Source organism: Myotis yumanensis, unplaced genomic scaffold, assembly GCF_028538775.1.
Source record: "Myotis yumanensis isolate MYYU_CA2020_CCGP unplaced genomic scaffold, mMyoYum1.0.hap1 SCAF_12, whole genome shotgun sequence".
Classification (NCBI taxonomy): Eukaryota; Metazoa; Chordata; class Mammalia; order Chiroptera; family Vespertilionidae; genus Myotis; species Myotis yumanensis.
In genome coordinates, this window is record NW_027223763.1 from 38,954,852 (window position 1) to 38,974,314 (window position 19,463).

The 19,463-nt window shown below is 40.7% G+C and overlaps 1 long non-coding RNA gene across 1 annotated transcript in view; it reads right to left on the bottom strand.

Moving 5' to 3' along the window:
* LOC139020565 (uncharacterized) overlaps window positions 1-12,538 on the bottom strand; it is a 34,982-nt gene extending 22,444 nt beyond the window's left edge. Inside the window, exons 1-2 of the long non-coding RNA XR_011473329.1 lie at window positions 12,507-12,538; window positions 12,023-12,127 (exon numbers count right to left, since the gene is read on the bottom strand). This is a non-coding gene — a long non-coding RNA (uncharacterized lncRNA). The remainder of the gene's footprint in view (window positions 1-12,022; window positions 12,128-12,506) is intronic.
* Between the last annotated feature and the right edge of the window lie 6,925 nt (window positions 12,539-19,463).

The following is a 19,463-nucleotide window of genomic DNA, read 5'->3' on the forward strand; positions in this document are numbered from 1 at the left end:
CAATCTTTTTATGTCTTTGCTACAGGAAGAAATGGCTGAGTAATTAACCTTTGAAATCGACTCATCAAAAAGTGGAAAGACTCAATAACTATATCATCTAAAACAGCTCACTTCCCCCAACAGTGTGTGTGTGTACACAAGCATGGCTTGTGTATGTAAAGAGGAGAGAGAAAGAATACGACAGAGACAAATAACATCTACTTCATGTAAAGCACAATGTTGATTGCTATGGGAAACAATAACTAAAAGCCAAGCTGTACTTCCCGGGGTGTTTCCAATAATTTTGGAGGCAGATATGCTCACACACACTTAGGGGAAGCTTGAGAAGGGGTCTAGAGCGGAACTGCTGAGCGCCCTTTTCCATGAATGGCAGCACGGAAAGAGCCAAGAGTTTACGACAAATGGACCTGACGTCGAATCCCAGCTCAAGGCTTCTGTGACCTTCTGCAAGTGGTAACATTTGCCGATTCTCAGTTTCTTTGTCTCTAGAGGATAGCAGCAAGTAGCTCCTGGGGTGGCTATCAGGCTTAGATATGAAGTAGGTAATGTGCCTAGCCCACGGTAGGGGCTTAATAAATAGGAGTTATTATTATGGAAATAGCCAGGAGCTGCAATTTTGCAAATTGAGCTCTCTACAACTGTACCGAAAATGCAAAGTCAACAGTCCCTGCACCGAGATGCAAACCTGCTTTTATTTCAAGAGGCATTAGCTCCAAATCAGAATGTAGGTTTTAGGACAGGGGTTAGAGCTTTCAATGCTGTTTAAGCAGGTGGGTCATGTTAGAGACTTTGAGGTCCACAAAGCAGGAGAATCAAGGGGCCAACTAAAAACCGCGTAGTTTAAAATCAGCTTGCCTAATCACACGAGAGGAAGTTCCAGGACAGTTTTCCTTGTTCAGGGCGGTTCTGACATCTAGGAAGCTTCATCCATACTCAGAAAACACTGGACCTCATTGAAAGGACAGCTGAGTCTGTGCTGCCGTAAATGAATGTCTATGACAGACCGATGTGTGAAAAATGATAATGACCGCCTGAAGTTTTTGTTTTATAAATCCATTCACTCAGCTTCTGGTAATGGGAATCTATTTTATCTGGAGACCATCCCTTCACTTTGTCAATCAAGATGCCCTGGCCAAGGGGAAGGCTCCTGACTCAAGCTACAGAATCAGACACACTCCTAGGAGTTTGAATCTTGGGTGATATTTGCACAAGCATGAAACGACGCAGAGCTGATGCATGCTTACACAGAACCCGGAAGAGACTCCACGGGTTCCGGCTACCACAGTGCTCAGAACTACTCTGATTCCTGCCCTTTCCAGAGATCTTCACCCTGTTCTCTGGGATTTTGCATTTTTTGCATGTTGCTTCTGTTCTATAACATATCATTTGGGTTGGAGGGTGAGAATCACATTAAACATGCTTTCTGGAAACAGCAATCTTTACTCAGATGGGTGACGGTGTTGCAAAAATGGGTCACACCCTCTTGGGTCCACCACCTTGCTGACTCCTCTCTTCTCTTCCCCTCATCATTGCCAGATTGCCTTCCACAACTCCAAATGTTTCATCTTCTCTTGCACAGAGTACTTTCCTTTCCCTATGATGCTTTTCCTTTAGCCGACCCTGGGTCCCATACACTTGCTTGTGTAAACCAAAGTAGATTTTCCTCTTACTAAGAGGAGTTCAGGTGCTACCTGTTATAAGTTTTCTCCATGGCTCAGATTCACATGTAATGAAGAGCAGAAAGTTAAGCTTTTTGGAAAACAATATAAATGGCATCATAAGCAAGAGGAATATTTTAAGAATTTTAAGAACAGAGAAAGGATCTACGAGTGAATTGCCTTACCTAGAGAATTTCCATGACTACACAATCCTTCACTGACTGATTCAACAAATATTTGCTGGGTGTTTACTACGTGCTAAGAGGCAATCAGCTACGTGCTGGGGAATTTAAAGATAAATAGGACACAATTTGAAGAGCAAGATGTCTAGGAGGAGAGATAGATATGTAAACAGATAAGCAGAGGACTGTGCCACAATGGAGGACCACATAAGTTGGAGCAACTTATACACATAAGCCCAGGCTTATCCCAAATATTTGGGGCCGAGGAAGAGTACAAATGGAGGCCCACGTATCCAATGTCTAAATATTTAAAAGATATAAATCAAGCTAACTGACTGCTAAATAAAATATGTTCTGCTCTTCTACTGTGACAAATAGAACTTCATAACATCTGCACAGCCAGGTCTGAGTTTGGAATTCTCAGAGTTTTGAGGCTATGGCAATACAGGGAAAGTTGGCCCATGGCTCCCAGCCTGAGACCCTTAGCATGTCCCCCTCCTTTTCCTTCCTCTGATTCCTTTCCATACTAGCTCACATGCACATGGACACCTACGCTATGTGTTTGTTTCAGACACAGACTCCACAAACAGCTATCCCTTGGTTACCACTTAGTCTAAGTAAAAAGGTGTATCCACCAGAGGTGCCATTTTCTCCTTAAGAAGAAAGACCATGGGAACAGAGCCATGCAGGGTCTGGAAGTAGGATCAAGCCATTTGGAAAGGAAATCCAGGCTCCTAGTTCTCAGAGTATGGTCTAAAGGAGGACACATATTTGAATGGGCCCACCCCATTGGCTCCAGGGACTCTTGAGCCTGTAGTACAAGGCACAGCCAGACAAGGGCTCCCATGAGGCTTTCTGAAGCACAGTCACATCTTGCCTAGGTCAAAATTCAATACTGCTTAAGCTATTTCATCATATTGTTCTTGAGATGAATCATCCTAAAATGCATGCAAACATTCCAGCTTTGGATGTACTAGTTTTGTGCAAGGGTAGCACAAGTATGTTTATTTGATTTTCAGTCCCCACCTGAAAAATCCTTGGAAAAAATGTTATTTCTAAACTTGTGAAGCACTACAATTATATTTTCCAATGGTTTTATAAGGTAAGTAAAAATACCTTATATTTTCCAATGGTTATATAAGGTAAGTAAAAATAGAAAGAAATTCTTTTTGGCTGCAAATCCCAATTTAGAGTCTAAGGTATAATAGGGCCATCTTCAAAGACAATGGATCATGTGTTTTCAAGCATTTCTTTCAACCAGACATTTCCTATCAACTGGCTGTTTTCATTTGCCACCATCTGCAGGCCAGGCTTGTCCTGGATGCATTTTCATCAGGGTCACAAGGAAATAACACAGCTCAGGTTGAGTCAAAGCACAGTGAATTCCTTCCATCTAGGTGTGTAACATCTGCTCTCCCATCTTGTATTTACCTCAATTCCTGGTTTTGTTGGTTTTCTGCTTATTTTTCAGTCTTTCTTTTTATCATTCTCTCTCAGTGTCTATAGATCTTCCAGTTGCTCATCATCTCCATCACCTTCTGGCCACTTGCCATGTTTTGTTCTCTAGTATTTATGTCTTCCTGGCTTCTGTTGCTTCCCAGGCCTGATATATAGCTATCTTGGCCCCTAAGTTTCTTGTGGTTTGTGATAACCTAAACCAGTCCATCACCTTACGCAGTTCCTTAACCTACATCCACTCACACATGGACTGGAGTGGAAGCACACAAGTCATATCCTGAAGAAAAGAAACCCTCCTCCAGTCTTAATTCTCCTATTCACTTTCTTGGGAAACCTCTTCTGCCTTTTGTCTTCCTCTCCCTCTGCCCACCACACCAGACTGACTCTTAGTCATCTTCCAAGTTTTTACTCAAGCATCACATCAACAGGAAAGCCTTTCTTTAGGATGTCCACCTTACCACCACCAAGTATGAGAAAATTCCTTTGTCAAATGCTCTCTTAGGACCACATTCCTTTCCTCATGATACTAGTACTCATACCAGTTTAATATCATGCACTCATTGTGTGATTATTTGGTCTCGGTCGGTCTCTCTCTCTCTCTCTCTCTCTCTCCCCCAGACTGTGCTGTCTGTTGTCATTTATCAGATTTCACACTATTTAGTCAGTACTTGGCACATAACAATTCCTTGATAATAGTATTTGAAAGAATGAAGGTGGAATGAGTAAATGAATTAATTGACTCTTAAAATTGACAAAAGATGTTGGAGATAAACTATAACCTCAACAGAGTTATTTAGCTTCTACATGGATATTTTTAGTGTTAGGCAGTCTGTTCCATTGTTGGACAATGTTAAAAAATTAATTTTTCTATTAAATTTCAAATTGGCCCCCATGTAACCTCCCACCAATGCTTACAGTTCAGCCCTATTACAACTGTGATCATACTCTGTTTCCTCTTAATGATGTTTCCTTCCAATACTTGAATACTTTTCGCATGTGCTCCCTGTGTCTTTTCTTGTCCAATATGAATAAAACACACTTGCTTCAGCAGTTCTTGATTTGAGATGGTTATCAGACTTAACTATCCCCTCCCCAGTGTGAGCACACTCTCATGAACACAGAGACAAGATAGAAACAACAAAGCCATGAAGCAATCACATCTTCAGAACAGTAGCTTTAAGTCATTACTTTGAGATGATGAGGCTGTTTCCTTTCTTCTCCTCGTTACAGCTTAAATTACAAAGTCATTGAACCACCAAACTGCAATATCTCCAAGAAGAATTGCACCTACAAGGTGATGAATCCACAGGACACGTGGGATTTGTTGCAAGTTCTTTCATTGGAGTAATTTGTTGACAAATGCCCAAGAAGGAGTACAGAGTGATCAAGAATAATAAAACCTGATGGAGATCATTGCCCCAAATGCTGTCTGGGGAGAAACTGAGCCAGACTCCTTAAACAAAGGTAGGTTTTCTGTAGCTGTCCCACTAGTAGTTTTTATATGTCATCTCTGGAGAAATTTCAGATGTTTGAAATCTAAACCTATATCAAAGCTGTGATTTATAAAAATAGCGAAGGGATTCTATCTATTTATCACTATTTGTTAATCCTAGCCAGCAGCTGAAAAGAACTGGAGTTTAAATCCTATTATTCTCTCATAGTTGCCACCACCCAGGCCACAATGTCAAGTTGATCCAATTACTTCTGGGATGAGTGAGGAGGCTGTCACATTGACCAAACGTTTCCAGTGCTCAAGAAGAGGTGACAGTTTGGTCTTCCAGATTAAGGAAGTTACATGTCCCTCTAGTACAGCGGTTCTCAACCTGTGGGTCGCGAACAATGAAAATACATCCTGCGTATCAGATATTTACTTTACGATTCATAACAGTTGCAAAATTACAGTTATGAAGTAGCAACGAAAATAATTTTATGGTTGGGGGTCACCACAACATGAGGAACTGGATTAAAGGGTCGCGGCATTAGGAAGGTTGAGAACCACTGCTCTAGTAGCGGGAAACTAAGGGTCACTCTCACGGGCCGTCCGAAAAACCAGAGGCAAAGGATCATGCCATTGCTTGGTATTAGGCTCAGGAAGTCAAGTGCCACTTAAGAGAGACTGTTGAGAGCTACTTAGTATATTTTAAGACAGTGACACTAACTTACTGTAGAATATGGCAATAAATGGAAGCCTGCAATTTGGACATAACCAAACTGCTCACTGGGTCAGGACAATGCAGGACAATAAGGACCCTGTATTTTTAAAATGGGAAAATCAGAGACAGGTGGGGCACTGACTATAAACAGGGGAAGGAAAGGATTTTTAAGAATCCATGACCAGAACTGACAAAAATTGAAATTGTATCGTATTCTAACAAACTTCATACTGCCCCATATCCAACATTTATTTATTTGTGTGTTCATTTCTCTCTCTCTCTCTCTCTCTCTCTCTCTCTCTCTCTCTCTCTCCCTGTCCTTCTTTCTCTTTCTTCCTATCTATCCATCTATCTAGAAAATTTTAAACATTTATATAATTAAAAAGTCAAAACTGCCGAAACGGTTTGGCTCAGTGGATAGAGCGTAGGCCTGCGGACTGACAGGTCCCAGGTTCGATTCCGGTCAAGGGCATGTACCTGGGTTGCGGGCACATCCTCGGTGGGAGGTGTGCAGGAGGCAGCTGATCGATGTTTCTCTCTCATTGATGTTTCTAAATCTCTATCTCTCTCCCTTTCTCTCTGCAAAAAAATCAATAAAATATATTTTTTTAAAAAAGTCAAAACTAAGTAAAAAGTTAATATATAGTATTACACTTGTGAATGTACCATAATTTATTCAATTTGTCTCTTAAGAATGGACATTTATATAGTTCCCAATATTTTACTTATACAAATGATGCCACTGTGACAAATCTTCTGCATGTGTCTTTGTTTTTCATATTTGTAGAGTGTATCTTCTGGGTAAAAGTCCCAGAGGAGAAAGTGTTTTGTAAAAGGGCAAATGCATAGGAACTGTTGTGTGAGGTATTGCCAACTTTTTCTCCCTGTGTCTTTTCTTGTCCAATATGAATAAAAATAGCGAAGGGATTCTATCTATTTATCACTATTTGTTAATCCTAGCCAGCAGCTGAAAGTGCCCTCAAGAAAGGGGATGGTTTTGAGGGGTGAAATAGAGGAAGGGGGGTGGTGAGGCTGGGAAGGAGAACTCTGGTGTAATGTCCCTACAAGCCTCTTTGCCCTGCCCAGGCTTGCTCTGTGATTAAGTCTCTATTGTTAAAAGTGTTTTCTCCTAAATTTGCTGTTTTCGGGAGGCCTATGATTGCTAGACCTGAAAAATTGGTGGTCCTATCTCAGTTCTACATTCCCAGGATTCTTCTCTCTTCCTGCAGTCTCCTCGGATCCTGGGCCTATACAGCGATGACAAAAAGTTCCGTAGGGCCACTGCCATCAACAAAACATACATTTACTGGCCTGTTGCTATGTGCCAAACACTGTGCTAAGCTACTCCATGCTCCAGACTCCAACCTTTCTCACCTTCACAAAAATATTCCTTTCTCATTCCCCTCCTCTATGTTCCACTACATCAGTTTTTACACCATCACTCTGACCCCCCTCCCCAACCTATACCCAACTGGCTATTTGCCATCGGCATACCAACATTGTATAACACCCTCCACCTTTAAAAAGGAAAATAAATCCTCCTTGAGTCCTCATCTGTCTCAAGTTGCAGCCTATTTTTTGCTCCCTCCTTAGCCCAACTTTTCAAAAGTGTTGTCCTCACATGCTCACCTCCCACTGCACTAACACAGTCCATTCCAGAATATCTTTCTCCTTCAATATTTCAATATTTGGCTATTTAAAATGACCAATAAACATCACATTGCCTGTTTCAGTGGGTGTTCTAATCTTATCTCCATTATCCTTTGGCAACTTTCAACACTGCTGATCCTCCTCATTCTTGAACTGTTATTGGTCACTTTTAACATCACAGTGTCTTCACTCCCTCTTCCCTCTTTGTGACAGTTTTTCCCATGGGAACTGCTCTATGACTTCCAAAAGTAGAGAGTTCCTGAGGACTCAGAACTAAACCATTGTACTGTCTCTCCTCTCTCTAGTGGTCTCATCTATTCTTGTGGCCTTTTTAGATGATGCCCATATTTACCTTTCTCCAGCCTAGCCCTCTTCCCTGAGCTGTAGACTCTCGTGTCTTACTGATGACTTCGTAGCTCCACTCTGTCACTTTACCAACATCTCAATAAGCATGTACAAAACGGAACTCCGGATTCCCCTTCCTAAACCTATGTCCTCACTGAGAGGAGATTTTAGGGGTAAAATAGGCAGGTTTAGGAAATTTTAGGAATGAAGGCAGTGGTTCTCAACCTGTGGGTCGCGACCCTTTTGGGGGTCGAACGGCCCTTTCACAGGGGTCGCCTAAGACGATCGGAAAACACATACATAATTACATATTGTTTTTGTGATTAATCACTATGCTTTAATTATGTTCAATTTGTAACAATGAAATTGGGGGTCACCACAACATGAGGAACTGTATTAAAGGGTCGTGGCATTAGGAAGGTTGAGAACTACTGAATTAAGGGGTCCATGGGAAAACCATAGGGCTACAAAGCTGGTAGCTGCAGAGGGTATACATTCACAGAATAGGGGAGCTGCAGAAGGTACATTTCCATAGAATAAGGGAGCTGAGAGCTGCAGAAGGTACATTTCCATAGAATAAGGGAGCTGAGAGCTGCAGAAGGTATGCATTTACAGAATAAAGGGAAGGAAGCCCTTCATTCAGAGAGGGAAGAAGAAGGCCTAAGGGAATAAAAAAACAAAAGGGAGAAGAAGGGAACCTTATGTGCGATTTGAGCTTTGAAGTCCTATAGTGACCAATCAGAGGGGATACCAAGACACATAGAACTGCAGCCTTTATAAACCGTGGAAAAAGAGGACTTAGGGGGACTCTCTCCCCCTCTCCACATGGGAGTCTGTGCTTGTTTCTCAATAAATTTCCATCTTTTCCTATACCACCTTTTGTCCATGGTTTCATTCTTCGACTCCACTGGACAGGGATCCGGGAATCATTCTGCCCAGAGGAACACCACGTGTTCCAGTTCAATTTTTGCATTTCATCACCACTAGGGAGCATTCTTAATTTTACCATTTTTTAGATTCTCACATCCAATTTATTAGCAAATTCTGATTGTTCTATCTTTAAAATGTTTCCCTAGGCAATTGACTCTCCCCAGCTCCTCTGCCTCCACTATAGGCTGTGGACGAAAGGGGCCACATGCTAACCTGACAAGCTCAGGGGAGGCCTGCATGGCGGTCTTGCAAACTCTAAGACCTAAAGTAACCACAAGGATGGTCTGAAATTAAAACTTTAACTAAAAGCAGTTATGGTGGATAGTCACATCCTAGCCCAGTATTTTCCCTGACAAGGTCAATCTTTACCTTAACTGAGCCTATTGTTTTTTTGCATCTATAACATATCCTTGAAATGTCAGGGTAACTTGTAACTTCCCTTTTTCTGGAACCTTCAGTGCACAACCAAATATTCTGGGTGCCAGGACAGACACCATAAATTCCTTCATTGTTATTGTTATCATGTTAATTGTTGACTGCTACTATCCTGTCCCTACCTAAGTAAAAGAAGTATCTATGATTTTGCTCTTTATCCAATCCCAGAGGTTTCCCTGCTTTGCTTTCTCCCGCCTCTCTAATCTATCACCAATGGATTTCATATAACCCATCTACATCTCTTCCTTTGTTGTAATGCATAAAAATAGGTGGTGGGGGGCGGAGGGGAAACCCGCTATTCTCTGGAGCATTATCCCAACCCCTTGCAATTCCCGGCTCAAGTTTGGTTCAAGTAAACTCACAAGAACTCTTCACAGGTTTGAATGTTTTTATGTTAACACTCCGGTGTCATGTGAATTTCCCGCCAAAATATAAGCTGGCGCGGGCATTTATTTAGGTTTCCCGTGCAAAATCAGAGTTAGTTTAAAATTCCTATGTCTTTTGAAGTATGGGTTCGATTGAAATGGGTATGAAACGGTTCGCATACGCAGGTAGGTATCTTTGAAACAAATATTTGGTAATACGCAGTTACAATCGGCCCGAATTTACATGTTTCCCGCACTCCACCGCAAATCTATATGAACCGAGTTAAGACGGCTCCCGCCGAGTACGCGCAATTCACGCGAGCCGACTTAACTCGTTTCCCGCAACCCAAGTGTTAACAAGGCCATGATCTTTTTTGCCTTGATGGCTACAACATGCTATTGACTAATCTTCCCTCCTTTACTCCTGCCCCTCAATCCATGCTCCACCAAACAGCCAGGGATGTTCTCAACATAAACGAACTCTCAAGTTACTGCTCATATCTCTCCATTACTACCAAGAAGTCTTCAGTAGCCTTTAATAAAGTTGAAATAACCAAATGTTTAAGGCCCTTGCTTGTATGGCCTTTTAATACTTCTCCGATGGTCATCTCATCCAATTACTATCCGCTATGATGATTTGACTTTCTGTTATTCAGGTTTATTTAGGTTCTTCTCTTCCACTGTACATAGTTAGTTTCTTCTGTATTTTAAGATTCAGCTTCAATGTCACTTTTGTAAGGAAGCTTTCCCTGAGCTCCTTAAAAGTTCCTACCTTATTATTCTTTCATTTTCATGTTTATTTCATTCGTATTGCTGTGTGCTGGGGCTTTAAGGCCACCTACTCCCACCCTGATGTATCCTCTAGATCTACCACATTGCCTGAAAAATGGTAGGCACTGTGTAATTCCTATTGAACAAATGCATGAATGAATAGATGACTATAAACACCACAAGAACAGGGACCATCTCTGCCTTTGTCCACTCCAGTGTCCTCATTGCTTGGCACAAGAAAGAAACTCAATAACTATGTGTTGAGTTAATTATTAAATCCCTATCTGACACTCAAGGAAATTGAGGTTTAGCAAGTTTAAGCAACCTCTCTGACCAAACCATGCAGCCAGTGAAGAGGCAGAACCAGGACTTAAACCCCCATGATTGACAACTCAATTCTTCAGGTATTAGCACCTGAAGGTTGGAGATTATCTTATCCAACAGCTTAATTTCACAAAAGAAGAAAATGAAGCTGGGAATGAGGAAATGACACACCCAACTAATCTTCTCTGACCTATACTGGAAGGCCAGCTGTGAGACGAGCTTGGTAAACTGAGCTAAAGGGCCTTCTTGCCCTCATTGTCCTCATCTATAAAAGGAGATGGGAGGTCTGGGTGGCATCATTGAAGCATTCCTGGGTTTAGCATTCCTCTAGCTCAGAACTTCTGACTCTCAGAACGAATGCTCCTGCCTCTCCCCTTCACCATTTCTCTCTTAATTTAAGATCAGAGAAAATTAAATTGCATTACACATGCTTTGTTCCGTACTCCAATAAAAACATTAGAGGGAAAAATTTGTTTTAAATCATAAACTTTCCCAATCTTTATGTACCTTAGGAGGAACAAGAAGTGCCCTAAAGGAAAGATAAAAGTTATATCTCTAGCTCCTAGCCACAGTTGAAAAAAGTATGTCTATAATAGTCATTCAGAAGAAATATCATTATCAATCCCCGTAATGAGGCAATAAATTGGAAAAGAAAAGGGTAAAATGATGTTCACAGCAATAACTGAATATAAAATTATTCAGTGTGTATGCAAGAAAATGAATAACCCCGCATTTCTGTGGTTTTCATTTTATTTTAACTGCTGGTGAAAAGTGACTTTGTACTGCAAGAAGACAAACCATTCTTATTTACACTCAAAATGTCAAATCCCATTTGCACTCAAAATGTCATCACCTTGCATAACTCTACCAACTTAACCTGAACAGAAAATAAAAGCTAAAAGCAGAATCTGAAGAGACCTGGAATATTAAATATACTCTCTTTTTTTTTCTGCAGCCTTGATCAAACGCCCCGATTTGCTGCAATCATTCCAAGATAGAAATGTTTTGAATTCTAAAATAGCTTAGCACCAAATGTGCCATAATTATCTAAAACTATATTTAGAATGATGAAATTTGCCATGAAATCTGAAATATGCTTCAAATGTCAGTCTTATTTTTAATTAATATGCCAATCCACCTTTGCAATAATCAAGTTTTACAGTCTCCCAGTGCTGGAAAATTTGGATGCCGTGTGTGTGTGTGTGTGTGTGTGTGTGTGTGTGTGTGTGTTGTGTGTGTTTTAATCTCACAATTATGATAATGTGATTCTCCCACAGATCCTTCTCCTACAGATTGTCAAAGGAAATCTGATTTCATCCCAGTGGTATATTTTGTCTATAAGACAAAATGATGTGAAATAAAGTATCTTGTCATACTGGTTGCAAGTTAACAAAATCATTTTAACACCATCACATCTACCATTCTCATGATCTGATATTTGTTGTAAGAGGGCAATATGTTATAGTGCTTTAGTCAACCACTTCTTTTTACTTAATGCTAGGGTAATAGAAATTGAGGTCCCAGATTTAAAAGAAATATGTTTTTCATTTTTTAAAGTGAATATGGAGTTTTAAAATTTTATCAAATACAAAATGTGTCACTCATTTCATACCTCTTTTTAGGCGTCTTCTGTGCTTTCCACTGAATTTCTGAATATTTAATAGAAAATTTTAAAAAATAGTCATGTGGAGCTCAGAATTGTAACAATTCTGTTACCTTCTCAAATTGCACTGTATAAATAGAAAGCTTACCTGCAAATATTGACTTTCTTATCTTTATAGACTCATTTGATGAAAAAGGAGACAACAATTTGCTGGAAGTTTCACACGTGTCTGAACTGAGCTGAAGTCTTGAGACTTTTTTGCCATTGCAAATAGTAAGATATCCATCCCAGACAAGGTAAGGTTGACATGAAAAACAAGAAAGGCACACAATTGAGAGAGTTTAGAAACTTTTTTTAGCAACTCGACAAAATAATTTAGGCTTGTATTTTGTATATTTCAGTTTACTAGTAATTTATTTGATTGTACTCTAAAAAGGTATTCCTCAACAGTTTAGAAATTAAAAACAGGTACTTTTACAGTGATAGATTGAAAAACATTGTCATAGACAAATAAAGTAGTTTACTTGTTACAAAAAGCGAGATCACTAGGAATAGAGCTTACAAGCAAATCCGAAAGCTTTTAGTGTATATGAGAAGCTGCTGGTGTATGCTGTTGGGTCAATGATACTCACTTGGTTCTTGCTCAAGTTGGCCTGGAATGGAACATGCAAACTTAGGACTCAGGTCTCCTGAGGCATCGTGGCATTGCTAAGAACAGGCACTCCAATCATATGGTAACTATTATCAAGTTATAAGGCTGAAAGGCATCATTCTGTTCATCGGTCACTATATAGGCTTCAGATTTCTTCTTTCATAGGGCTGAATATTACCTTTAAGAAGACAACATAATATTTATTAGAAGAATATAGTGTTATTTAAAAGCACCTCATTGGGAAATGTATGCTTATAAATATATTTATCAGTGAATAGCCAGTGCATATCTTATGGATGCCAGACAAGACACTAGATGGGAAAACCTTGCCCTCATGGAGCGCGCAGTCTAGTGGAGAAGACAAGTACTAAGCAGAACAAAGCAGTGTGGTTACGAGCACTATGCCAACATCTATCTAACAATCTTGAGGCCTGGTTATGGGCATCAGACCAGTTCCTGAATGTCAGGAGCTGCTGGCTACTTATTTCTTGGAGGAGATGCAGAATAACAGGGAGGGAGCTTTGGACCCTGTGTAGGTTGAACCTGGCACTTCTGTTCCCAGCCACCACTCCATGCACCAGCAGAATAGGAAGTCGCCCTCCAGATTTTGTTTGGAGAGGGATAAAAAGGCTTTGGTAAAACCCCTTAATTTTTCTTCACCAGAATAATGATGCCAGATATCCTATTAATAAGGATCAAAGTCTCTCACTTCCTAATTAAAGAAATGTCATCAAATTCAAATTCTCTCAGGAAACACAACACATTATTTAACCCTTACCTCTCCCAATAAAAAAGTGGTGACCCACCAGATATGGCATATTTTGATCACCACTCCAAAAGGAAATAAAACAGAATTTATGGAGGAATCCTTAGTTCTTTCCCACACAAGCGGTGACCTAGTTCCGCTTGATGATTCCCTGTTCCCTCCTATTCACCAGAGAAGGGGCCACCAAGAGGTTAAAATCAGGAAAAAGGGGCAATTCTGGGTCCAGATTTGTTCACTGGGAACTAGGAGGCTGAGCTCCCACCTTAGGGAGATGCAGCTCCATGCCTTCCCTACCTGTGCTGCAGAGCTGGCAGGAAATGCAACAGACTCACCAAACCCAGAATCCTTTTCCCACAATGTTTAGGGGCCTGGACTCTACTTCTGTGCATGCTACAAATCTAATTCTTCAACTTCCACTAAGGACCTGAACTTCTTTCCTTTCTGCTCTTTCATCATGCCATAGTAACTTCCCTTCTGGATAGTCCTTTGCCCTCAACAATGACTTTGGGCCAGAACACATGGGAAGGTACTAGAATAATTTGCTTTCTCTCAGAAGGTTCTATCCCTCTCAGCTATCTCTCATTATTCTTCTGTTCCTGAAACAGGAATGACTTCCTCTTAGCCACCTTTCTTCCCACTGTCCTGTGAAGAAAAGATTGGGGGTGGAAGACCAATGTGTGATTTCTTTCTTTTATCAGAAAAAAAAAAAATTCTATTCATACTGTATGATTCATTTTATCCTCTTTAAGCTCTCTTTCTAATTAGTCTCCCCAAACTGGCATGTAAATGATTCAGTTATTCATTTACCCATTCAATAACAAACGTTTATTGAGAGCATACTATCAGCTAGGCACTTGGTGAATAAGCCTGATATCAGATAGTTTCTTGATAAATAAAGGGATGCAAAAGGAACCCGTGAGCCCTGAATGTGGGAGGAGTGAGGAGAGGGGTCTCATGGAAGGACACAAAGGGCCAAGAACTGAGAGCTTCGTTTTCCATCACTTTTCCATCGGGATGCTCAGTTCCAGCACTTGAGCCAAAGAATGTAGAACTTTTTGGGAAAAGATTTAATTCAGGACCCTCAGGATATGGCTCCAGCTCCTTAGTAGTAATGCAGGGAATCTAACATCCTTATTTGAAAGCACAGGACAGTTAACATGCCACTGTGGAAATAAAAGCTAAGCACCACCAAAAAATGTGGCTCTGAAATAGTGTGGTCCAGCAAAATCGCTGAGGTTTGGAATGAAATATGTTTGTTGTAGGATAAGAATAGGTATGTTAATCTCATATAATTTTATCCTTTGAGTATCTCTGGCATTTTTAAGTAAAGTGATCTTATTTTCAAAAACCACAATAAAATATGAATTTGAGATAAGCCTAAAATTTCCATATTTCATCCCAAGTCTATGTTCTGCTTTGTCTATTTTAATTTTTAAGGTAATTTGGAAAAAAACAAAAACCTCCAAAAAATAAGACAAAGAAAGTCTCTGCTAGTGGTGAAAACTGATGTGCAGAGGGGTATGGATTTTGAAGCACATTAACTTCTAACATGAATGAGATTCTTGTGGCTTGCCCCCAGGTAAGGAAAAAAGGTCATTGTAAAGAAAAAAAGCGGGGGGGATAGTTAAGGGTAAAGGAAGTCAAATATATATGGTGATTGAAGGAGATTTTGAAATCTAGGGTCTTATGAATTTAATTAAATTTAGTTTTAAATTCATTCTCTCTCTCTCTCCTTCTCTCTCTCTCTCTCTCTCTCTCTCTCTCCTTATATATACCTATATTTAAACTCCTCAGATACCTAGGCTTTACCGTGGATAATCAGCAACCCCAAGGCACCAGTAGACAGTAGCCGGACCTAATGGTCACATGGTCCAGACGTCTGGAAGGCTAAAGATCACGTCTTGACATTAGTTATGTTTCAGCTCCTGAGCCCTAAGGTAGAACGACCACTGGCTACTTTCCTGTAAGGCCAGAGGAACATCAAACATTTCCTCAGCACCTGAAGAAATGATGTGTTACCCTTACCTCACTGCTGACCAGTCAGCTTCCAGCCAGACCCTAAGCCCCCTACCCCATAGTGTCTTGTGATTTTGCCCGATATAATCTGTAACCTACATGCCATCCGGGAGTTTGGCTTTTGAGCTTTAGATTAGCTTCCTGTTCTCCCAGATTTCTGTTACAGAACAGAAAGAGTTTGTCCACCCAGTGTTAGCAGACCCAAGCACTAGACATGGAGAATTGCAGTGAGGAAATATTGGCTATTTTATTATGAATGGAGCCACCTAGGACTGTTTTCTGCTTCCTTGGGTGGTTGCTGATTATCTGGGGAAAGGCTAGGTCTCTGAGGAGGGCGGAGAGATAAGATAGAGATGGAGGGGGGGGGGGGGAGAGAGAGAGAGAGAGAGAGAGAGAGGATTTCTAGAGAGCTAGGATTTAAAACTAAATTTAATCAAAGTCATAAGGACTTTCAGTTTCAATTTGACTTTGGGTGGTGAAACACACAATACAATATACAAATGATGTATTATAGAATTGTACACTTGAAACCTATATGATTTTACTAACCAACATCACCCCAATAAATGTAATAAAAAAATTTTTAATTGTTTAAGTTGTTCTCAATATTATAATAAGAAAATGAAATTTGTACTATAAACTTTTGGGGGCTCAACAAGCATGTTATCATAATGTGTGCTTTTTTTCAGTTTATATTCTTTATTTTTACAGAAAAATGGTAGCATTTTAGTATATGAGAGGAGAAGCCACAAGGAGCTACAGTAAGCAATACCCAGCTATGTAAATCAGCTTCACTCTGCCTTTTGCATATATCTACCACATTTTAGTCTGCCCATGTTTCTCTATTCATCCTCAGTGAAGAAAACTCCCACTGGTATCGTACACAATGTCCACAGGTATTATAAATATCCTTTCATTTTTCTCCACTGAGGGATAAAGCATGGGGTCAATTCAAAGTCAATCTTAAATTTTTAAGGCAGGCAAGTATATCATTTGCACACAGATCAGCAAGCTGTCCTTTACTTAGGGAAAGATTTACAGATACTTTAAAATCAGGCCTAATCTATAAAACAAACAATCACAAAGCAAATGCTAAGCAGAGAGAGAAAGAGAGAGAGAGGGAGAGGGAGAACGCAGATCAAATTGTAATCGCTTTGAATGTTTGTCACAGAAGCAATCTGTGTAAATTGCTTTTGGTTAAGATTCCAAAGCCCCAATGCGAACTAAATTGGGGACCCTGATCTGGGAGTGCTTATGAGAAGCTCCAAGGTGCTAGGCATCGTTTATTTGCCATTTAAGTTACCCCTATAAGATGCAGGTTTCAGGCACTGACTGGTGATTGGTTTGAGGCGTTTGGTTGTTGTATTTATAGAAAACCTTCTTTTCCATTTATCTCTGGCTTAATCAATGCAGGCTTGCAATTTGCTTTGGTCAAACGGAATTTTTCTGTAAATGTCATCCTCTGACAGTCATTCATCTTCCTCTGCTCACCCAGAGGAAAAAAATGCAGCATCCTAGGAAAACCCGGGGCAGACGGCCAGGACAGCAGCAGGAGTCTTTCTCCCAGGACTTCATCATGGAGATCACTTTCTCAGATATCCTAAGAAGGCTTCCTGCTTGGCCAGAAATCAGAAGTTCAGGGACAGGATGAATGAAAAGGCAGAGGGGAAACAACTGCAAAGACCAACTCCACTCAGTCAGAAGTGAGCCAGTGGCTGAGTGAATACATGCAAGTTTGGGGGCCAGGCCACACCCTGGAGAACCAGAGTTGGCTGTTGCCTCATCAGGACTTTCTCTGCCTGCATCCTCCCCTCCCCTGCACCACATCACCACAGGAGGTTGACTCTTCACTCTTCTCAGGGACATTTCCTGGCCTCTCACACTAGTCCCGATTTAGACTCATTTTGCAGAAAGGATCAGTTCTTCACATGTTTTAAGGTGTCAGTGACAAATCACAGTATAAAGAATGCATTCCAAGTCTTTTAACAACTACAAAGAAATACCCGCCCCCTGAATTTTTTGTAATTACAAAAAAACTACAGAATTCTTTACAATTACAAAAATATCACATAATTACAAAAAAATTACAAAAAAAAAAAAAAAGAAAAAAGATATAATAGTTTGGGTTCGCATGATTAAAAGGGGGGAGGGTCTTTCCTCCCAAACATCCTCCACACGTTACATGGGGCAATGTTTCCCGGTTGTGTTCTGGAAGCGCTCTTTTCCTTGAGCTGTTATTTCACACGCATGCACACAAAGACGAAGTTTGAAACGCTAAGGGAAACCGCGCGCAGACTTTCCCTGAGCTGTCAATATGCTTATGTGAACTTTGGAGCTCTAACATATGAATAGTATAGTATATACATCATTTTCCAAACCTATTTGTCCACAAAACCATTTTTAAGGCCTATGTATATGCATAAGTCCTTTGTTCTCTTTGGTCACATCAACTCAATCATCAGATACAAGTACGTTTTCAAAATCACTCCCTTAATTTTTCAAGACCTCTTTTCCATCTTCCTCCTCTCCCCACACCCGAATCGTTTCAGCTGGCTCACTCGAATTCTCTTCAAGACTTCGTTCAGGCATTGCCTTTTCCGGAAGTGTTCCTCACTTCTCACAGCTTCCACCCTGTATTAGTTTCCTGGGCTACTGTAACAAATTACCAACAACAGGTGGCTTACAACAACAGACATTTATTGTCTTACAGTTTTGGAGACCAGACGTCTGAAATCAGGGTGTTGGTAAGGCCTCACTGCCCCTGAAGGCTCCAGGGAGAGTCCCTCCTTGCTTCTTCCAGCTCCTGGGGGCTACAGACATTGCTTGGCTTTTGGCAACAAAGCTCTAAGCTCTGCCTCCATCTTCACATGGCCTTCTCCTCTGTATCTACGTCTTCTCCTCTGTCTATGATAGGGATACTGTCATGGGATTAAGACCCACACTAATCCAGGATGATCTCATTTTTAGACCCTTAGTTACATCGGTGAAGATCCTTTTTTCAAATAAGGTCATATTTACAAGTTCTGGGTGGATATACTTTGGGGGAGTCACCATTCACCCCACTACACACCCCCAGGCTGAGTTCAGGAACCCTCCCTTCTCAGTACCTGTGGCATGTCTTTATCATAGCATGTACCCTACAATGTTATAATGACTGTGCCCCACCTCTCATCACACCACACCATCCTGTGAGATCCTAGATTTGTCTTTGAATTTCCATCAGCTACCGTGAAATAGTTTCCATAAATGTCTGAATGAACAAATGATTGATCCTTCCTCCAAACTGCATCCTGTACTCTTACGGCTCTTGCTATGTATCCGACACTTCCTTTCCCTACATAGTCATTATATGATTGCTCAAAGATCTCTAAATCACAATTATTTTCAAATGGTTACCTTTTTAAAATTTGTAAGGGATTGATTAATTTTGACATTTGGTGGACAAGGGCCCTGTTACAAAAGGCTGGCATTGATACACTGGCATTGCTTTGGTAACTGGCATTATTATTTTTGATAATGTACTGAAAGGGCAGGGAAATGCCTTGAAATGTGCCCTGTTGTCCGAAGAACCAATTACTACACTGTTCACCTACCATGACTATTATCCACCATGGCATGAGAACCACAGCGGGTTGCAAAGGTTGGTGGTCGTCTTGTTTAAGTGACTAGGGTCTTTGCCTATGTTCTGGCCTCGAAACAGAAGCTCCCCACCTACTGGAAAATACATTTACTGTTCTTCAGAAACTGATCATCAGTTTGAGGTGATCAGAAATATAAACAAATCACTTCAGTGCCTCGAAGTATGTGAGAGGTGCCATGTGTGCCGTGTGGCCTCTCCTCCATGGAACCACATTATGCAGAAGTTCTAAAACTGTCCAGAGCATTCAAGACTCTTGGATGCAATTCAAACACCTTAGTGTGCTTTACAGGGGTCTTTTTTTTTTTTTTACTTATCTCTTCAGTCTCATTCTCCTCCTTCAAGAACATGCTTCAGCCATACTACACTAATTGTTGGTTCCCAATGTGCTATGTTCTCTATCTCCTCTAGGCCACTGAACACAATGTGAACTCTCCCATCATTTGCTGCTCCTGTCTGCTCCCCTGGCCCCCTCTGGCTCCCTCTGGCTTATTCATCCTTTGAGTATCAATGTAGAT